Below are 9,136 nucleotides of genomic sequence, written 5' to 3'. Positions count from 1 at the left end.
CATAAGCATAGAACACCTTGGAGTTTTCCTTCATCCTACCTGCCAAAGTTTTCTCATACCCTCTTCTAGCTCTCCTAAGTCCATTCCTCAGGAACAGAAACAAAGTTGCTCGAAAAACTCAGCACGTCTGGCAGTATCTGTGGAGGAGAAAGCAGAGTTAACATTTCAGGTCTGGTGACCCTTCGTCAGAACACCATTCTTCAGTTCCTTCCTGGCTACCTTGTGAACCTCTAGAGCCCTGTCTGATCCTTAATTCCTCAACCTTAAGTGAGCATTCTTCTTCCTCTTGACTATATGTTCCACATGTCTTGTCATCCAGGGTTCCTTCACCTTACCATTCTTTCCTTGCCTGAGTGGGACAAACCTATCCAGTACCTATAGCAACTACTCCCTAAACAACCTCCACATTTCTGTTGTGCATTTCCCGAGAACATTTAATCCCAATTGGTGTTTCGCAGTTCTTGCCTAATAGCATTGTAATTCCCCCTCCCCCAATTAAATACTTTCCCATACCATCTGCTCCTATCCCTCTCCATGACTGTAGTAAAGGTCAGGGGGTTATGATCACTGTCACCGAAATGCTCTTCCACTGAGAGATCGGACACCTGGCCTGGTTCGTTGCCAAGCACCAAATCCAATATGGCGTCCCCTCTAGGCGGCCTATCTACATATTGAGTCAGAAATCCTTCCTGGAAACACCTGAAAAAATCTGCTCCAACCAAACTATTTACACGTTAGGAGGCTAGTTGATATTTGGGAAGTTGATGTCACCCATGACAACAAATTTATTTCTTCTGCACCTTTCCAAAATCTGCCTCCCCATGTTTTTCAGTGCCCCTGTTGCTACTGGGAGGTCCATAGAAAACTCCCAGTAAAGTGACTGCTCCTTTCCTGTTTCTGGCTTCCACCCGTACTGACTCAATAGACAAACCCTCATCTCAGGAAAGAACAATGACAGATGATGTTCCGATTAAACCGAAAGCATGAGGTTAAAGCCAACCAGAACAAGAAACAGACACTTGGGGTATGCCAACTGTCACCCAGGAACTAACATCCTCCAGAACATCTCACCTACTGGCATTGATACGATTGTAAATATTCTGAATGTTTTCAGAGCAGGAGCCTTGCTGTAAAGGGAGAGCAATGTTGCGTAGCTTGGTATGTCCGGTTGACTGTCATCACGTTAAGAGTCCAATCACAACAACTGAAACTGGTTACACAGTCAGTGTTAGGCCAGTTCTTTATTCTAGATTTTACCGTTTCAAGGTACACAATCTACGATGGTGTGATTTAAATCCAAGCTCCCAGAACATTGGCCGAGAGCTCTGGAACGCTAGTCCAGTGCATTACCACTAAACCTCTGCCTCCTCTTACATGAAAGCAGATTTTGTTTCTAGGCCTGGCTTTTACTAAAGGAGTGAGGTTGGAAAGAGTTGAATTTCAATTTTGCCCAGACATACTCACTCAGGCCCTGTTTCACTCAGGTGAAGACTCCCTCCCACAGATACTGTGCTCCTTCCTCAGAAGTTTCGCACCAATACTCTTTAAATATCAATTTGGACAACTTCCCCATTACCATCTTCCCTTCTTAAAAGGAGAAGTTATATTTGTGACTTTTCAATCTGTTGGAACGTTTCCTGAATTGAAGGAAATTTGGAAAATTAACACCAACTCATCCACAAGTTTATTAGCAACATTTTACAAAACCTAGGATGAAGTTCATCAGGCCACATAGCAACCTGCAGATTCATCGGTTTTCGCAGCACCCTTGCAAAACTGGAATCAACAGGAATCAAGGGCAAATACTCCAGTGATTGGAGCCAGACCTGACACATAGGGAGATGGTCGTGGTTGTTGGAGGTCAATCATCTCAGATCCAGGGACATCTCTGCAGGTGCTCCTCAGGGTTTTATCCTCGGCCCAAACATCTCCAGCTGCTTCATCAATGACCTTCCCACCATCATCGGATCAGAATGTTAACTGATGATTGTACAATGTTCAGCACCATTCGTGACTCCTCAGATACTGAAGCAGTCCATGTTCAAATGCAACAAGATCTGGGCAATATCCAGGTTTGGGTTGACAAGTGACAAGTGACATTCATGTCACACAAATGCCAGGTTATGACCATCACCAAAAAGAGACAATGTAACCACCGTGCCTTGGCATTCAATGTTGGTCCCATCACTGAATTCCCCACTATCATCATTCTTGGGGTTACCATTGACCGGAAACTCGACTGGACTAACCACATAAACACAGTGTCTATAAGAGCAGAGATAATGGGAACTGCAGATGCTGGAGAATCTGAGATAACAAAGTGTGGAGCTGGATGAACACAGCAGGCCCAGCAACATCTCAGGAGCACAAAAGCTGACGTTTTGGGCCTAGACCCTTCATCAGAAAAGGGGGATGGGGAGAGGATTCTAAAATAAATAGCGAGAGAGGGGGAGGGGGACCGAGGATGGACAGATGAGAAGATAGGTGGAGAGGAGAGTATGGGTGAGGAGGTAGGGAGGGGATAGGTCAGTCTGGGGAGGATGGACAGATCAAGGGGGCAGGATGAGGTTAGTAGGTAGGGAATGGAGGTGCATCTAGAGGTGGGAGGGGGGACAGGTGAGAGGAAGAACAGGGAGGCAGGGACGAGCTGGGCTGGTTTTGGGATGCGGTGGGGGAAGGGGAGATTTTGAAGCTTGTGAAGTCCACATTGATACCATTGGGCTGCAGGGTTCCCAAGCGAAATGTGAGTTGCTGTTCCTGCAACCTTCGGGTGGCATCATTGTGGCACTGCAGGAGGCCCAGGATGGACATGCCATCTAAGGAATGGGAGGGGGAGTTGAAATGGTTTGCGACTGGGAGGTGCAGTTGTTTATTGCGAACTGAGCAGAGAAGTTCTGCAAAGCGGCCCCCAAGCTCCGCTTGGTTTCCCTGATGTAGAGGTAGCCACAACGGGTATAGCGGATGCAGTATACCACATTGGCAGATGTGCAGGTGAACATCTGCTTGATGTGGAAAGTCAATAGACAATAGACAATAGGTGCTGGAGCAGGCCATTCGGCCCTTCGAGCCAGCACCGCCATTCATTATAATCATGGCTGATCATCCACAATCAGCATCCTGTTCCTGCCTTATCCCCATAACCCTTGATTCCACTATCTTTAAGAGCGCTATCTATCTCTTTCTTGAAACTATCCAGAGAGTTGGCCTCCACTGCCTTCTGGGGCAGAGCATTCCATATATCCACCACTCTCTCAGGTGAAGAAGTTTTTCCTCAACTCTGTTCTAAATGGCCTACCCCTTATTTTTAAACTGTGTCCTCTGGTTCTGGACTCACCCATCAGCGGAAACATGCTTCCTGCCACCAGAGTGTCCAATCCCTTAATAATCTTATACGTCTCAATCAGATCCCCTCTCATCCTTCTAAACTCAAGTGTATACAAGCCCAGTCACTCCAATCTTTCAACATATGATAGTCCCACTATTCCGGGAATTGACCTCGTGAACCTATGCTGCACTCCCTCAATAGCAAGAATGTCCTTCCTCAAATTTGGAGACCAAAACTGCACACAACACTCCAGGTGCGGTCTCACCAGGGCCCTGTACAGCTGCAGAAGGATCTCTTTGCTCCTGTACTCAATTCCTCTTGTGATGAAGGCCAGCATGCCATTAGCTTTCTTCACTACCTGCTGTACCTGCATGCTGGCTTTCATTGACTGATGTACAAGAACACCCAGATCCCGTTGTGCTTCCCCTTTACCAAACTTGACTCCATTGAGACAGTAATCTGCCTTCCTGTTCTTGCCACCAAAGTGGATAACCGCACATTTATCCACATTAAACTGCATCTGCCATGCATCCATCCACTCACCTAGTGGACAAGGTAATCCTGGAGAGAGTGGTCCCACCGGAAAGCAGTCAAGGGTGGGGTTGGAAAAATGTCTTTAATGGTGTGGTCAGATTGCAAACGGCAGAAGTGTCGGAGGATGATGTGTTGTATCTGGAGGTTGGTGGGGTGGTATGTGAGGATGAGGGGGATTCTCTTTTGGCGGTTATTGTGGGGGCGGGTTGTGAGGGATGAGTTGCAGGAAATGCGGGAGACTTGGTCGAAGGCATTCTCGACCACTGCGGGGGGGGGGGGGGGGCGGAAATTGCAGTCCTTGAAGAACAAGGACATCTGGGATGTGCGGGAGTGGAATGCATCATCTTGGGAGCAGATGTGGTGGAGGCAAAGGAATTGGGAATAGGGGATGGAATTTTTGCAGGAAGGTGCCCACTTTCTCCGCAACTCCCTTGTCTGCTCCACACTCCCCTCCGACCCTACCACACCCAGCACCTTCCCCTGCAACCGCAGGAAATGCTACACTTGCCCCCACACCTCCTCCCTCACCCCCATCTCAGGCCCCAAGTAGTCTTTCCACATCAAGATGTTCACTGCACATCTGCCAATGTGGTATACTGCATCCACTGTACACGTTGTGGCTTCCTCTACATTGGGGAAACCAAGCGGAGGCAGAACACCTCCGCTCGGTTTGCAATAAACAACTGCACCTCCCAGTCGCGAACCATTTCCATTCCCCCTCCCATTCCTTAGATGACAGGTCCATCCTGGGCGTCCTGCAGTGCCACAATGATGCCACGTGAAGGTTGCAGGATCAGCAACTCATATTCCGCTTGGGAACCCTGCAGCCATATGGTATCAATGTGGATTTCACAAGCTTCAAAATCTCCCCTTCACCCACTGCATCCCAAAACCAGCCCAGCTCATCCCTGCCTCCCTAACCTGTTCTTCCTCTCACCTATCCCCTCCTCCCACCTCAAGCTGCTGCTCCATTCCCACCTACTAACCTCATCCTGCCTCCTTGACCTGTCCGTCTTCCCCGGGCTGACCTATCCATTCCCTACCTTCCCACCCATTCTCTCCTCTCCACCTATCTTCTCCTCTATACGTCTTCAATCTGCCTCCCCCTTTAGCGAGTTTTGAGAAGATTTGTAGATCAGGTTGAGGTTCTGGATGTGAAATGCTTGCTGAGCTGGAAGGATAGTTTTCAGACGTTTTGTCACTTTTTGTTAAATTTGAAAAAATATACTTTATTCATAAGATGTACGAAAAATAAAACATATTTATACACCAACCCAGTCATGCAAGCCGCTCCGGGTTACCCAGGGGGTACATACACCAACTAAAGGAAAAAAACAAAGAAGAAAGAAAACAAAGCAAAGAAAACACCCCGGCAGTCGTCTCCCCGCACAGTCCCCGTTGGCCCCCTGACCAGTTGGGGAAGGCGCCAGCTGGGCCCAGTTACCAGATAGGGCCCTTTTTTCTGTTCTGGGCGAGGGGTTTCATACGGTGGTCTTTCCCCACCGCGCCTTAGCGACGGCTGCCCCAAGCTTTAGCACGTCCCTCAGCACGTAGTCCTGGACCTTGGAGTGCGCCAGTCTGCAACATTCGGTCGGGGTCAGTTCTTTCAGCTGGCAGACCAGCAAGTTGCGGGCAGACCAAAGAGCGTCTTTCACCGCATTGATGGTCCTCCAGGCGCAGTTGATGTTGGTCTCGGTGTGTCCCCCCGGAAACAGCCCATAGAGCATGGAGTCCCGCGTCACGGAGCTGCTCGGGACGAACCTCGACAAATATCACTGCATCCCCCTCCAGACCTCCTGCGCATAGGCACACTCTAGAAGGAGGTGATCGACAGTCTCGACCCCCCGCAGCCACCTCGAGGGCAGCGTGCGGTGGCGCAGAGATTCCAGGCATGCATAAAGGATCTCACTGGCAGAGTCCCTCTCACCGCCAGCCAAGCAATGTCCTTGTGCTTGTTTGAAAGTTCTGGCGATGAGGCATTCTGCCAAACGACTTTGGCAGTCTGCGTGGGGAACCACACGATGGGATCCACCCTCTCCTTTTCCCGAAGGGTCTCGAGGATACTACATGCTGACCACTGCCTGACGGCCTTGTGGTCAAAGGTGTTTCCTTTCAAAAATTTCTCCACGAAGGACAGGTGGTACGGAACGGTCCAACTACCGGAGCGTTCCGCGGCAACGAGGCCAGGCCCATCCTTCGCAACACCGGGGACAGGTAGAACCTCAGTAAGTAGTGACACTTGGTGTTTGCGTACTGAGGATCTACGCACAGCTTGATGCAGCCGCACACAAAGGTAGCCGTCAGGGCGAGGGAGGCGGTCGGTACGTCCTTTCCTCCATTTTCCAGGCCTTTGTACACAGTGTCCCTGTGGACCCGGTCCATCCTCGACCCCCAAATGAAGTGGAAGACGGCCCGGGTGACCGCAGCGGCGCAGGTCCAGGGAATAGGCCAGGCCTGTGCCACATACAACAGTACCGAAAGGATAGACTTCCTGTTTGTGTCACGGGCGTTCTCGGTCAGGTCCGCCGGTGTTCTTCTCTGACCACTGCCTCCTGCTGGCCCACTGTCACTTACAGGACAACCAGCCGGCCGGCAAGGGGACGTGGAAGCTCAACACGACTCTGTTGACCCCAGAGAACGTCGAGGAGCTTAAGAGGGAGTACGCCGGTTGGAGAACCATGAAACCCCTCTTTGAGTCTCTGGGCGACTGGTGGGAGACAGTGAAGGAGAACATCAAGAGGTTCTTTGTCCTCAAGGGTGTTCGGAAGGTGAGAGAGAGGCGGGGAAAGCTGTCGCGACTCCAGAAAAGGGTGCACAACCTGCTCCTTCTGCAGTTGATGGGGGTCAATGTCACGGAGGACCTCCGCGAGGTGAGGGGCCAGCAAGCCTCGCTCTTCGCCGCGGAGGCCTCCAGGATAATCTTCCGGTCCAGGGTCCGTTCCGTGGAGCAGGACGAGACATGCTCGCATTTTTTCTTTCAGAAGGTGCACAAAGAGAGCTCTGTGTTTAGCCGGCTGAAGGAGGATGACGACTCGATGACGTCGTCTCGGCCTAACATTTTGAGGATCAGCAGATCCTTCTATGCCGGACTGTACAACACGAAGCCCACGGACAGCACGGCCTCCGAGTCGTTCCTGTCGTCTATCACGGAGGTCTTAGACAACGGCACGAGGAAGTGGCTGGACCGGCCAATATCCTTGGAGAGCTGACCAGAGCCCTCAAGTCCTTGGAGAGGAGTAGGACTCCTGGAAGCGACGGCTTACCGGTCGAGCTGTGGGACCTGGTCAGCCAGGACCTTCTGGAGGTGTACGATAGTGCGCTTCGGGCAGGGGAAATGTGCAAGTCCATGAGGAAGGGCATCATCACCCTCATTTACAAGAGGAAGAGGGAGAGGGAAGAAATTAAGAATTGGCGTCCCATTTCACTATTGAACGTGGACTACAAAATCCTGGCCAAGGTCAGAGCCAACCGGGTCAGGTCTGTCCTGGAGTCGGTGATTCACCCTGATCAAACCTGTGCTGTGTCGGGCAGGAAGATCGCTGAAAGCCTCGCGCTCATCAGGGATACGATCGCCAACGTGCAGGACAGGCGGGTGGACACCTGCCTCGTCAGCCTGGACCAGAAGAAGGCCTTCGACAGGGTCTCTCATGCTTACATGAGGGACGTCCTCTCGAAATTGGGGTTCGGGGAGGGCATCCGCAATTGGATCTGGCTGCTCTACACCAACATCGTTAGCGCAGTCTCGATCAACGGGTGGGAATCGGACAGTTTTCCCATCAGATCTGGAGTCAGACAGGGCTGCCCGCTCTCTCCTGCCTTGTTCATGTGCTGTTTTGAGCCCTTCGCCGCATCCATCAGGAAGGACATGAGCCTGAAGGGCTTGGCTATCCCAGGCAGCGGAGGCCTTCAGGTCAAGACCTCCCTGTACATGGACGATGTCGCCGTCTTCTGCACCGATCGTCGGTCGGTGAGTAGACTATTGGACATCTGCGGCCAGTTTGAACTGGCCTCGGGTGCCAAAGTCAATAGGGGTAAGAGCGAGGCCATGTTCTTCGGAACTGGGACGACTGCTCCTTCATCCCCTTCACCGTCAGGACAGACTACCTGCAGGTGCTGGGTGTTTGGTTTGGTGGAGCTGGGGTGTGCACTAAGACTTGGGAGGAGCGTATCACCAAATTGAAGCAGAAGCTGGGCAGGTGGACGCTCCGGTCCCTCTCCATCGCGGGTAAGAACCTGGTTGTCAGGTGCGAGGGGCTTTCGGTACTGTTGCATGTGGCACAGGCCTGACCTATTCCCTGGGCCTGCGCCGCTGCAGTCACCCGGGCCATCTTCCACTTCATTTGGGGGTCAAGGATGGACCAGGTCCACAGGGACACTATGTACAAAGGCCTGGAAAATGGCGGAAAGGGCGTACCGAACGCCACCCTCGCCCTGACGGCTACTTTTGTCTGCGGCTGCATCCAGCTGTGCGTAGATCCTCAGTACGCAAACACCAAGTGTCACTACTTACTGAGGTTCTACCTGTCCCCGGTGTTGCGAAGGATGGGCCTGGCCTCGTTGCCGCGGAACACTCCCAGTTGTTGGACCGTCCCGTACCACCTGTCCTTCGTGGAGAAATTTTTGAAAGGAAACACCTTTGACCACAAGGCCGTCAGGCAGTAGTCAGCACGTAGTATCCTCAGGACCCTTCAGGAAAAGGAGAGGGTGGATCCCGTTGTGTGGTTCCCCACGCAGACTGCCAAAGTCGTTTGGCAGAATGCCTCATCGCCAGAACTTTCAAACAAGCACAAGGACATTGCTTGGATGGCAGTGAGAGGGGCTCTGCCAGTGAGATCCTTTATGCACACCCGGAATCTCTGCGCCACCGCACGCTGCCCTCGAGGTGGCTGCGGGGGGGACGAGACTGTCGATCGCCTCCTTCTGGAGTGTGCCTATGTGCAGGAGGTCTGGAGGGGGATGCAGTGGTATTTGTCGAGATTCATCCCAAGCAGCTCTGTGACGCGGGACTCCGTGCTCTACGGGCTGTTTCTGGGGACGCACACCGAGACTAACATCAACTGCACCTGGAGGACCATCAATGCGGTGAAAGACGCTCTTTGGTCTGCCCGCAACTTGCTGGTCTGCCAGCTCAAAGAACTGACCCCAACCGAGTGTTGCAGATTGGCGCACTCCAAGGTCCAGGACTACGTGCTGAGGGACGTGCTAAAGCTTGGGGCAGCCGTCGCTAAGGCACGGTGGGGAAAGACCACCGTATGAAACCCCTCGTCCAGAATAGAA

This window comes from Stegostoma tigrinum, chromosome 6, assembly GCF_030684315.1.
Source record: "Stegostoma tigrinum isolate sSteTig4 chromosome 6, sSteTig4.hap1, whole genome shotgun sequence".
Lineage (NCBI taxonomy): Eukaryota > Metazoa > Chordata > Chondrichthyes > Orectolobiformes > Stegostomatidae > Stegostoma > Stegostoma tigrinum.
The sequence above is the reverse complement of the archived record's forward strand: the minus strand, read 5'-3'. Positions refer to the sequence as shown.